Here is a 13,450-nt window from a genome sequence, read left to right as displayed (position 1 = left end):
ACAGGTAGGACACGTTGGCATGTCTATAGAAAATGTGCGCACGGTTATTTAAGCGACGGAGAAAATAAACGGCGTCGATGATACGACCTTGAAGGTGGTGGACGAAACAGACACTCTACTCGATCCCGTACAAAAAAATCTTCATATTCTTCTCTCCGATAAAATATATATTCATATATATATAATATATATCTTTTTTTTTTTTTTTTCTTTAAATTATATTAAATGGTTAGAATGAGAAATCTAATGGGTCGGTTTAAAATTGTATCAATGATCGATACTTGATTTATCGATATATATATATACATGTATAAAAAGAAAAAGGATCGCGATTTATCAAGGATATATATAAAAAAAGATCCTTTACGAGATCCTTTCTACTACGTCTTAATCCGGTTCTAATCAAAGAGGATGGCCCAGAATGATTTGGACGAAGGAGAAGGCGGGAAGAAGTAGAAGAAGAAGAAGAAGAAGAAGAAGAAGAAGAAGGTAGGATGACTTCGCTGGAAGAACTTGCCTGCCTGGCTGCTAGAACATCACCACTCTGCTTCAATTTCTGGCGTCAATTAAAAAGTGACGCGGACCGAGGAAAATCAGTAATTAACGACGAGGCGGCTATTTCTTTCGATGTTCCTTCACTTTTTGTTTCCCCCCTCCCAGCCCCCTTTTCTTTCTTTTTGCATTCCACGTGTTCTCGCCTTTCCCATATTACGTTTAAGCCGTTTACAATGTATCCGACAAAATAACAATGATTTCGACGATTAAGTCATATATCGATTTGACATATATAAAAAACAGATCAAAATAGAAAGAAAATACTTGACGATTACGTATATAAGCAAAGGGTAATAATCCGACCAATGGGATTCCGTTGTTTCGTCGAAGAAAACATTTAATCCTAGTTTAAAGAAGAAGAAGAAGAAGAAGGAGGAGGAGGAGGAGGAGGAGGAGGAGGAAAGAAAGAAAGGAGAGTGGATTTCGTATCAGAAATATTACCAGGATATCGTACTGGACCTGAAATAAACCACCATCGGTGAACTTAACGATCCTCCTTCTTCTACGTGTCACAGTGAAACGGCTAACCACGATTCGAGCGTGTCGATAAAGGGAAGCTTCACAAGCTCGACGAAGACACAGCTGAAGTTCGTTATACGTCGTGACTCGACAAACCCGATTTCTTCGACGATCTACCTTTGACTATCTTCTTCTTCTCTCTCTCTCTCTCCCTGTCCCTCTCTCTCTTTATTTCTTTCTTTCTCTCTTTCTCAGGGATTCGCGCGTGCTTACCTGTCTCTCTTTCTCTTAAACTCGCATCTCTTGTAAGTTGTAACTCCTTTCGCTTAGAAAAGAGAGAGTCGTTAAAGCAGAGTCGATAATTGTAGCAAATCCGTGGTTACACGGGCATAGACCGTGCGATCGTACTTAAACGCTTAATTATATACGGCCAGAAACCAAACGGGGGATTCAGCAATATCAAGAGTTGCTGCTAGACGATAAAAACTAACGAAGGAAATATGTTTTTCTTCTTTTTTCTCCTTTTCCTTTTCCTTTTCCTTTTCTTTTTCCTTTTCCTAGGCGTCAACCATTATTGCTATTCGTAGCCGATTAAACCGACGGTCTCGGAGTGGTCTTCGATAATCGGACGTTTCTCGATCAATCGACGAGATTAATCCCTATCGCGAATGGAAAGGCTCGAGCTTCGAGCGTCTATAGCAAACTCGATCGGCAGAAGATCGATAATAATCGAATTCTAAAGACCTCGAGTAGAGTAGGATCGATCGGCAGAAGATCTTTCATTTTTTACTTATGTACTTGGATAGATAGTATATGTTACGTATGTACGTACACACACTCGTCTACCTATATATGTATATATATATGTATACGTAAGTATATAGTTGCGATCGTTTCTTTAACAACGAACAATTTTATCCCTTTCTCACGAACACCCGCACCTCATTAACGAAGCACGACGATTAATTAGTGCCGAGTGCCATACCGATAAAAGCGTACGAATTAAAATCGAGGTAAAAAGGAGGAAGAATAAATCTCTGGTGAACGTCGAGGAGGACATAAGAGAGAAAGAGGGAGAGAGAGAGAGAATGAGAGTCGTACGAAGTGATTAATCGACGCGGGTCGTTAAGAGAATTTCGCACGTGGAATATCGAGTCCCGCATCGCGAAAGTCTCCAAGCAGCGAAGATAAGCGAGCGTGAAGTTCTACAGAGGAACGAAATAATTTCTTCATTTTCTCTCTCTCTCTCTCTCTCTCTCTCTCTCTCTCTCTCTCTCTCGTCATCATTTCGTATAGCTCGTGAAATCGAGGCCAAAAAGATAGTTATCTTTTTAGATAGATTAAGTTCACGCGTGCCTAAGGAAGAAGATACTACGATATTTGAAAATAAATAAAAGAAACAAAAAAGAAAAGAATAAATAAATAAAAGAAATTTTGGTTGTTGTTGTTGTTGTTTTGTTGCGTTCATAAAAAAAGGAATGAGCCTACGGCTAATTACCTGAAATAACCCATTAGTCCTGTATCCCTCCCCCCACCCACTGATCGTCCAACAAATTACAAGGCGAGGAATGAAACAGAGGTGGCGCGTCATCTTTGACGAGTTAATTTCGAGCAGGGATCAGTACTGAAAACCCCTCCTCCTCTTTCGATAGCCATTACTCTTCTTCTTCTTATGGTTCGAACAAGCCGTTTCCATGAATCAGCGGTATTCCATGATCACGGAATATCGAAACTTTGAAAGATCGATTGGGTCGATTTCTATCAACGGTTCTATAAATCCTTTTTTTCAAAGTTTCTATTGAAAATATAATATATCTAGATAAATGTATGTATCTATATATACAGACAAATAATCGTATAATATTTAATTTATATAATAGATAATAAAATTAAAAAATAAAAAAGGACTTTATAATACACTACATTGAATACACTTATACACTTTGATACTACGGCAAGCGATGAAAAGGAAAAGAAGAAGAATCCCTTTTCGCTAGATGGGATAACAAAATGTAAAGTCGAATTTTACGGAGGAGATCCACGAAAGTCCCTGTTTGATGTTACGTAGCATAAGGAGGACAAAAGGCGGATAACCGCTTTATACAAAATACGGGAGTAAAACGAGGTGAGAGAGGGAGAGAGAGAGAGAGAGAGAGAGAGGAGCAATCACCAGCGATTTCATAGCTGTCGTCCTTGGCTGGAAAGACTTCGAGTTCCGTTTCAAGGCTGTGCTGCTGCTGCTGTTGCTGCTGGCGTTGCTGTTGCAGGGCCAACATCGGTGAGGGATACCAGGAATGACGAGGCGCATTCTCAGCTTACCCTCGTCGTTCTTGGCTAGGAAGCTTTCCCTCTTGAAAAAATTCGGGATCGCGACACTTCTCCTCTCTGTGCATGTCTGTCACCCTCTTCCTCCTCCTCCTCCTCCTCCTTCTCCCGATGCTGCACCTTTTTCTTCTTCCTTTTTTTCTTCTTCCCTTAACACCTGACGTTTGAATTTTTAATTGACTCCGCGAGGTGAGATGAACGAGGTGTCAGGTAACTTTCTTGTCGATGAATAAAAGGCAAAGGTGCGTGGCGTGGCGTGGCATGGCGTGCGTACGAATGTATGATGGTAATTGACGATTACCAGCAAACGGCCGACCCACTGATATTTCTCATTGAATATAATAAAACAAGGAGTACTGTTGTAAGATCGAGTAAACAACAACAACAACTATAATATGACGTTGGATTATATTTTACGATCGTTTAACTAATTAGGAAATGTATTTAGAAAGGATTAGTTTAAGTAGCGAACGAGAGGTGGTCATCGAAATTATAAAAAAAGGGCGAGAAAAAAGTTTTGCGATCGGATGTTTCGTCGATTAGGTTGAAGCATCGCGAAATTGGGTTGGGCAGGAACGATTTGGTGTATCGGGCCGGATCGAAGATGGTCGTGAACAAGAAATGGTGGAACGTGGCAGGCTCGTTTGACCGAAACGAAAGGTGTCTTTCGGTTTTTGCCGTGCAATCGGCCAAGATAGCGCTCGGAAACGGGCTTTGGGAGAATTTTTTAAGTAAGCTTTGTAATTAAAGCTACCGCTTTAAGATGGTCGGGGTGGGTAGGTGTCGAAGATCGGTCCTGGTGCCGCTGCTGTGGTTTCTCCGTTAAAAGAGGAGGAGGAAGAAGAAGAGGAGAACTCGAGCAGGCCGATTTTGCGGGCGTTTCGAGACTTGAATTGGATCGAACCTTCCGATCGATCTCGCCTAGTTTGTCCGAGCGTAACGAACGCGCCGTGCAGATCGATCTGTCGAGCGAAACTGGGCCAAAACGGCTGGGATCGGTCACGGGAAAGATGGAAAGAGAAGGAGGACGATCTCTCTCTCTCTCTTTTTCTCTCACGCAAACTGGGTTTTCGATCCATCTTCGTCGACACCGAAACGCGGTGGCATCTTAATTGTAACATCGTTTTGTCCCGTAACTTTAACAATTCGCTACTAATTAAGTCGCGATCGAAACCGGATTGAAAGGATCGAGTAAAACAAGATTGTAAGTAAAGAAAAATAAAAATAAAAAAGAAGAAGAAGAAGAAGAAGAAACTTTAACGATACAAACAATACGATTATCCGCAACGTAATAATAAAAGAAAAATAATCTCGCGGATAAAATAACATTGTTCTCGGAAAAGTAAACTGTAACGATCCTAAAAATCGTGGAACGGAAGAATCAACGACGATCGTGTACGACGGGGAAAATAAGGAACATCGGGAATAGGATTGGCAACTCACCGTGAGGCGCGAAACAATCAAGGATCCTGATCCTTCGTCGTTGGAGAAGTTCGAGTTAGCCGCGAGGAAATCCGCTCACGTAGGCCAGGACTCTTGTACGCGCACGTTGCCCGTCACGTTCCAATCCCTGAAACAGAGACAAGACAAGCCACTCAAGTCTCAGCGAGCTGTTGACTTGCTTATACGAATTTATCATCTCATGAAAATATAATATATATATATCTCTCTTTCAATTTGAATTATCGATAAATAAACTTACTCGAAAAGTAACGTTTTCACACTCCTTAGAAAAACCACAGCTGATACGAATTAAACCCAAAAACCAAAAATATATATATATATATATAATATAACATAAAGAAAAAGAAAAAGAAAAACCAATTTCACCGTTCATCCGAGTCACCTTTTTTTAATCCGCGCATTATTAAAAAAAGAAAAGGACGAAAAGAAATATTAAACGGGCTCTCTAATGATGTTAAAGTTTCTCGAAGTGAATCGAACGGACGTTTCGTTCCAAGTCTTCCTCGTCTGCGAGCATGGAGGTCGAAGACGAAGAGAGAGAAAAAGAGAGAGAAAAAGAGAGAGAAAGAGAGAGAGAAAGAGAGAGGAAGCTCGTAAAGAACTCCAAGAAGAGGCCGTACGCGTATACCCGATGCTCGAAGGATCGTGGACGTGCTCGCCACGAAGGGAATGCAGCGTGATGTATGCGACTTCACGCCTGACTCACGTCCGCGCGCATCAGAGAAACGCCTGATATTAAGATACGCGCGGTGATACATTATAGAGACATCATTCATCGACCAAGTCTTTCTATCTCCCTCTTCCTCTCCGTCCCTCTCCCCCCTCTCCCTTTCTCTCTATCTCACTCAGTCACTCCATCCATCCCTCTATCCATTCCTCGTTGAGTGCCGACCCTCCCTTTGACGTGCCGCACCGATCGTGCCGATGATCGGGGAACCACGTTTCTCTTTCTTCTCTTAGAATCGTAAAGGTGACTATAAAATTTCACTAAAATCGATGCGGAATATATGTGCGACCGATTATTAATATTATTTATTATATATTAATATTATATTTGTGTTATCTCTCGTTAAACGAAATATATATGTATGTGTTTGTGTGTGTGTGTGTGTATATATATAATTGGTTTGCTTTTGTAAATAAGTCGACGTATATGCTTTGTACGATTTTTTTTCTTATTTCTTTCTTTTTTTTTGTTTTTTTTTTATTTCTTTTTACGAAGAATTATCATTAAAGTAATTTTTTGTACTTTAATTAATGATTTGGTTTATTACAGGACATTAATCTTAACTTTGATATTAGTCTCATTTGTGAAGAAATGTATTTATTATGTTGATATGTCATATGCGTGTGTGTATATATATATGTGTAAGTCGAATAAGTTGATTTTTACTTTGGAGACGTGAAAGTGGCCGCACCAAGTTGGTACCGTCGTACCGTACCGTACCGTACCGGCGGCGATCGGCGTGATTCTTTGACGAAAGCGTACACTTACTTCTACGTGTGTTACATTAGCTCTGTGTGAAAATGACGGATAGTCGTAACGAAATCTTTCGAGAGAAAGAAAAGATAGAATAGAGTGGCTTGTTGTTTCCTATATGCATGATCTCGATTGGCCCCCTTTTTATCATTGTATTATATACTTAACGCTTTCAAGCGAGATTGTTTAGTCGATTAATGATAAACAAAAAGATCCAAAAATCTGAAGTATTTTTGAAAATGACAATAGATAACTGGTCGATTGATTAGCGATTCTTTTCGTTTGGTCAACAAATTAATTCCAAAAAGGATACGAGAATAATGAAAATGTTCAAAGTCTCGTATTTAAATGCTATGAAGTGTCGAGCTTACAAATTCCTAAAAAAAAAAAAAATGATTAAAGTGTTAAAGGGTTAAGGGATAATCTTAACCCATGAATGTAATCACGGTGGAAAAAAAAGGGGGAGCTCTCTTTGAGATTCGGCCAAAGTTAGAAAAAAAAAAAAAAAAAAGGCGAAGAAATCCGAGGCGAAACTCTCTACCACTACTACTACTGCTACTTTTTTTCTTCTTCTGTCTTTTTTCCTTTTTTTATTTTTTATTTTTCTGGGCGTCGCGACGTTATTACATGGTTCATTAGGGACGTAAGCCTGCGAGGCAGATTCGCTATTCGAGGGCCGAAGCTGAGAGGAAAATACTAGAGAAAGAGGAGGAGGAGGAGGAGGAGGAGGAGGAGGATATAGAAGAGGATGGAAGAAGGGAAGGGGTAAGGGAGGGAGTAGTATCAAAGAGAGCGAGGAGGAACGGCGAAGAAAGAAAGAAAGAGCGAACGAGCGAGAGAAGGAAGAGGAGGAAGAGGAGGAGGTGGAGAGGAGGAAGGGGGGTGCGATGCTCTATCAGGCAGGAGCAACGTCGAGACCAACCAGAGCGAAGCCGAGCCAACCAACCAGAGCCATCCACGAGTTGCGGATGCTCCAACTATTGCGCCGCGCACCCACGTAACACACCGAGATACACGGACACTGTGCTGATGCTGATGCTGCTGTTGCTGGTACTGGTACTGGTACTGGTACTGGTACTGGTGCTGGTGCTGGTGCTGGTGCTGGTACTGGTGCTGGTGCTGCTGGCCGCAGTCGGCGTCGACGACGACGGCTAATGAGCAAAACTTCAATGATGCGCCCGGCAAGTGAAAAATCTGCTTCCCCTAATTACGCGATCCTTACCGACGCGCGCCTGCCTGCCAACCTATTTGCTTGCTTGCTTGCTTGCTTGCTTGCTTGCTTGCTTGCTTACTTGCTTGCTTGCAGGCTTGTCTGACTTCGTACCTTGCCTACACATTTTTCTCTACTTTGATCAAATCTATGCGTTGCGTAATTTTCTAGGACAATGAAGAGAATTCTCTGACTGTAACAATTTTTCTTTCTTACGAAATTAAATTTAGATCGATTATAAGTATAAGAGATTTTGATAATTATATATGTACGTTTTTATGTAAAAGTTACAACGAAAAATCAGAAAAGGAAAGAGAGAAATAGGATCGTTACAAATTCATCATGGACTTCGTTCGTAATTAATACGAAAGTGAAAAAGCTGAGGATTTCACGAGAATGATATTAGTTGAACCGTCCTCGGTTTTAATGGTATCCGCTACGAGGAGACTTCCGGTGACCGATCTCATCTCTAAAACCCTTCCAGTCTTTCGTTACAACCATCCCCGATCCTCCCCCTTGATCCGTCCCTCTCGCAAAGCCGCACCCACGTTGTCTTTCCTTCTCTCTCTCTCTCTCTCTCTGTCTCTCTCAGATTTTCTACCTATTTTTCGTCGTCCATTCTACCACGGTAGAGTAGAAATGGACTTCCGTTTCCTGCGCATGATTTATTAGATAGTCAGATAACGTTAGCGGGTTGGACGTTATGCTTTAGAAAAATTTCAACGACTGTTATATACTTACGAATCTACGCGTATGGTTTTAATACCTAATTATGATAATGTGATAATATTCTTCTTTATGATTTAAAAAAAAACAAAAAAAACAAAAAAAAAGAAATAATAAAATTAATAAAAAAATTAATCAAAATAAAAATCCCCTTTATATTATTTACGATTAACCTCTAATGTTCATTTAAAAATCGTATCGTTGGATTATAAGAGTGGTAGAGAGGAGAAGGAGGAAGAGGAGGAGGAGGAGGAGGAGGAGGAGGAGAGAAAAATAGAGTACAAACGCGTCGACGACTCGTGGGATGATCATTAACGTGCGATTCGCAAGCAATTAAATCGAAGTGGCAGGAGCAAACATCGATCGAAAAGAGAGTGAACGCGTCGAGGGAAAAGGTAATACCGTGTGTGTTTTACCTACGCTCCGGTCGATGAGAGTTGGCCCATAGGGGTGAGTTGCCGTGTACAAGCGAAAAAGAAAAAAGATAGATAAATACAGAAAGAGAGAGAGAGAGAGAGAGAGAGAGAGGAAGGGAGAGAGATGCCAGTTCTCAAATATTTACCAGCTCGTCTAAACAGCTTCGGGCATTGTTCCACGGTGCTACTATGTGTAAATTTAATCTTCCGCTCCCTGTGAAGATAAACGAAACTATCGAGATTACGAGCTGACTGGCTTTCTCTATCAACCTCCCCCTCCCCTTTCCCCTTCCCCGTCACCCCAGCCCTGTTCGAATTAGAGGAAGAATGGAAGACCGCATTATCGAACGTTTACGCTTAATAAAACGTGACGTGATCGTGGTCCGTGAGTCGTGAAATAGAAATCGATGGATAAGAGAGGCAGTTAGGAGGATGAGTTTCAACTTGGCGAACGAACCACTTGGAATTTGCTGACGTGCGTCTCCTTAACTCATTCTTTCTCTCTCTCTCTCTCTCTTTCTTTCTTGCTTTAGTGATCAAGATGGCGTAGTTGGCCAGGGTGACATCTTCTTCTTCTTCTTCTTCTTCTTCATAGGGTGTCGTGAAAGATCCAGAAAAGGATTGTTAATCTTTTTCATGGATCCTCCCCCCCTTCTTCTCGTTGGGACTCGTTTGAATCGATGCAACGGAATGACGGGTCTTTATATGCATAAACATACTTATATACATATATATGTATATATATATATATATATATATATATATAAAATATTAGTGATAATATATGTATATAGGTAGTATATACGATAATATGTACACTTTTATATTGGTATGAGTGAACACTGGAATCTTCGAGCCCTTTGTCGGACGATCATGGAACACCTGGACTCTCTTATCTCCGCTATCTTCTCTTCTTTTCTCTTGTTCGAGGTCACCTAAAGGGTATCCTCGATCTAGCAGAGTGCTTCGACAGCCAAGAAGAAATCACAGACCAGTTAACGTGCCGCCGCCGCCATCGTGTCACTCTTTTAACCGCGCCTTCCTTCAGCAACAGACTTCAAAAACAACTTATGACACCGGTTAACGCCAAGGGCGGTTCTTTTCATCCTCTATCTCTCTCTCTCTCTCTCTTTTTCGATTCTTTCTACTTCCTCTTATTTCTCACCTAAATTCTTACGTATAACGTTACAAGTTTTCAACGATTAGCATAAATCTTTTTCTTCCCGGAACATCGATACAATTTTGAATAAACTAATCCTACGAGGACTAACCCTTTTTAAATGAAAAACATATATTTCCTCTTCATTAAGAGCATAATAGAAATTTTATTACCAAATTGAAATGTATCCCGTAATCATAACAAAACAAACGACGTTTTGTTATACGTAAGTATACAAAATGAGCAGAAGAACAAAAAATATATATATATATGTATATATATATATGTGTATTATATATTTATATTTATACCAATCTTATTCTTCTTTATTAAACGAGACGGTATAGACTGAAAAAGGCGGCACATACGAAAGGATTCGAAAAAGGATACACACACGCGTAGGAATGCGCGAGTCAAGAGTTGCCCCGGTCCTAGGGAACCTGGCTAATGGACCCACTTAACGTCTCAACCGTCTCACGAAACGATCCCTCTCCTCCCCCTCACCCTTTCCTCCTCCTCCCCCTCTCCTTGCCCCTCCTCCTGCCACCCTGTTATTCTTCATCTCTTTCTATCATCTCCTCCTTTCGTTTCCAACGAGCAGCGTGCCGAGTTAATAATCGGCAATATTTATTTCGGATTGGATACGGCTCGGTCCGAAACGGCTCGTGCATTGTAACGCGTGAGATTAATACGCTCCGTTCACGATCACGTCGTTCCTTCTTTCTTACTACTCTCTTCTCCGTTCACCTTGTTGCGACACGTTAGAATCTGTAAACGTGTAACGTTGAGGAATCACGCGACTACGTTTCTCGTCGTGGTTCTTTCGAAAATTTATTACAATTCCGTTCTAGACGAGAGAGAACGAAAGAAACAACAACAAAAAAAAAGAAGAAAAAAAAGAAACTCCTCACCGATCACGTCACGCCAGAAAAACATTTCAGAGTATTTTCTATTTCTTCCTAAAAATACAAAAAGAAAAAAAAAAAGACGAAGAAGAAGGTACGAATGTGTGTATAGAAAAAATGAAATGAAAATTGATTCGATTAGGTGAAAATGAATGAGAAAGATAGTTAGAGAGATTATGTGGAACATAATTGAAGAAGAAGTACTTTAAAACATTAATAGGAAATATTATTTCAGGGTCATACCTTAAGAGATTTTTCGATTAGCAAAAAAGTTGTATCGTATTTAGTACCTAACGTCGTCTAACGGTAACCACTCAAGATATCCGCCGTTAAGTCTTAATGATTTGTCTCCTCGACTAATGAGCGTCAGAGGAGTTAACGGCATATTAACGCGTTAATCCTTTTGATGAGCGATTCGCGTGTCCCACCGCGTAGCCAACTTAATATCTATCCACGCATATAAACGCATAATAGAGGCGTTCGTCGTGCCTATTAAAGTGACAGGTGCCAGCCACGAGGTGATAAACAAATAGCCACATTCGTGAAAAAGAGAAAGAGAGAGAGAGAGAGATTATGTTTGTTTCGGTGATTTTTTTTCCCCCTTACGTTTAACAAATAATTTTAACACTTTGTCGACAACTCAATAAAATCATCATCAGATTTAATTGTATTCTCGGTTAACTAAAAAAAAAAAAAAGAAGAGAAGAAAAAGTGTTCTTTCCAAATTAACTGGTCAAATTGTAAAGAACGAAATTTTGATTACAAATGAGAATATTTTATATCAACGTACGAATACGATCAAAATTTAATATCTCATTTTGATTTGGTTAGGGTATACAAATTCAAATGTATATTTGTATATAGGAAATATTCAAGTTACAATTAATCGTATTTATTTGTCATTGTTTTTGTAAATGGTAACTCGGCCGAAGGTGGTGGGGTGTCGTTTACATGGAACCACGTTCCCAGTATTCCCCGGATGCGCAAAGGGTGAGAATGAATCGCCTCCGGAGAACTACAGAACAAATGGGAACATTAAGTCGCTTTTGCGGCTTCGTAACACAACGGTGTTACCCACCGACGTTCTACATGCATCTATCCCTATCCCCCCCCCCCGTTATTTCCACTTTATTCCTTAGATATACGTATATCCCCTTATTTTCGAATATAATCTTTTTTTGTTTTTTTAACATTTTGTAAAAGAAGTTCAGGGTAAACTTACAGTGAATCACTAAAGTTCCCCAAAATAAAAAAAAAGAAGGATACTCTAAATATTTGTTAAATATATATTTTTAATATGCAAATAAAGAATGAGGAATTTCAATCGTAAGGCAAGAATATATTTCTTGACAAAAATTCACTTCTTATAAGAATGATCTTCTCTTGATGAATGAACTTGAAAATCGTCTAAATTTGTTCACAAAAATTTAAATGTTCCAATACAAATATCCCAAATCTGTATAATTATTTGATTACTCTTTAATATTAATTACATTATACGAAAATGACTCGTAAGTAAAGAACTATAAAAGAAAATAATAATTAGTAATACATTTCGAGAAGAATATTTAAAATAAGAAAGATTATTGAATGAGCAACGGATTGTTTCTCAATAATCGAAGAGATGCAACTCGAACGAGGACGACCTCGAGTTATAGGAAAGAATTCCAAGAGAGAGAGAGAGAGAGAGAGAGAGAGAGAGAGAAAGAACGGTCCTTGGAAGGAGCAGAACCGTAAGATGCTTTTCTCGGGGGTAGAAGCGAGGACCTGTCACATTACGGAGTGGAATTTATGTCCGATGCCCAGCGGCGTGACAAGTTGCCTCTGATGAACGGCCCCACCGCGAACTCTTGGCCCTCCGGCGTGCGAGAAGGAAACGAACGAAGAAAAAAAAAGAAAAGAAAGAAGGAAAGAGAGAGAGAGAGAGGGAAAAGAGAGAAACCTTCCCCTTCCCCTTCTCTTTTATCTTTCCTTATTCTCCACGACTCTTTACTAACTTCTTCTTATTTCTGCTAATTTTACTTTTCATTTCTACGATAGTAGATCAATTCCAATCTAACAAATCTATATGTCGTTATATCTGAAAAAGATCAAAATCAATCATGTTGTAAATCTTAATTGGTAACAATTGTTAAATATCGATTGGCATAAGAGTGTGTTGTAACCTAAACGTATAAAGAAATAAAATATATATTATTAGTAAAGTTTAACATATTTTAAGTATCTCCTAAATGATGTAGGAAAAATAATAAAAAACAATTATAATATTTTAGTATTAATTAAGAATTTAAGGTTGTATCAATTTATCTGAAATAGTCATTATCATCATGAAACACGAAAAATAGAGAAATTATTTAATTACATATAAAAAAAAGACGCGCGAAATATAATAAGGAAATTAATAAGAAATGAACAATTGTAGTCGAAAAATGAGTATTCGGTGGGAAAGTAATAGCGATGAGGGGGTGGGGCGAGGCAGGGCGCAGGGGGGCTAATACGAAAGAATATTCCGGGAAGAGAATCGCGAGAAGGAGAACGTGGGTGTGCAGAAATGCGACGGCACGGTCTCGCGGGAAAGGCGGAAGGGTAGACCCTTCGTCTCCGTGACCATGGTAAAGCCATTTTTTGTTCTGTTGGTTTATTTTTATTTGTAAAAAAAAAAAGAAAAAAGCGAAATCCCCATAGGATTGGAACGCATGGTTGGCAAGGAGCAACTATTCCCCCGTGGCCGACGGCAACTACTTGCCGCTC

The 13,450-nt window shown here is 39.7% G+C and overlaps 1 protein-coding gene across 7 annotated transcripts in view; it reads right to left on the bottom strand.

Annotated features, from left to right (window-relative positions):
• The window catches only part of LOC122526185 (transcription factor Sox-2-like), a 105,673-nt gene that overhangs the window by 15,140 nt on the left and 77,083 nt on the right, over positions 1 to 13,450 (bottom strand). For 4 of the 7 annotated variants that reach the window (XR_006305984.1, XR_006305982.1, XR_006305981.1 and 1 more), the window contains one exon: positions 4,783 to 4,909. The exons of the other annotated variants lie outside the window; for them this stretch is intronic. The gene's annotated coding sequence lies outside the window, so the exon portion shown is untranslated. The remainder of the gene's footprint in view (positions 1 to 4,782; positions 4,910 to 13,450) is intronic. 7 annotated transcript variants of the gene reach the window in all.

Source organism: Polistes fuscatus, unplaced genomic scaffold (assembly GCF_010416935.1).
Source record: "Polistes fuscatus isolate 324 unplaced genomic scaffold, CU_Pfus_HIC Scaffold11, whole genome shotgun sequence".
Classification (NCBI taxonomy): domain Eukaryota; kingdom Metazoa; phylum Arthropoda; class Insecta; order Hymenoptera; family Vespidae; genus Polistes; species Polistes fuscatus.
Note: the sequence above shows the minus strand (reverse complement) of the source record. Positions and strands in the feature narration are given on the sequence as shown.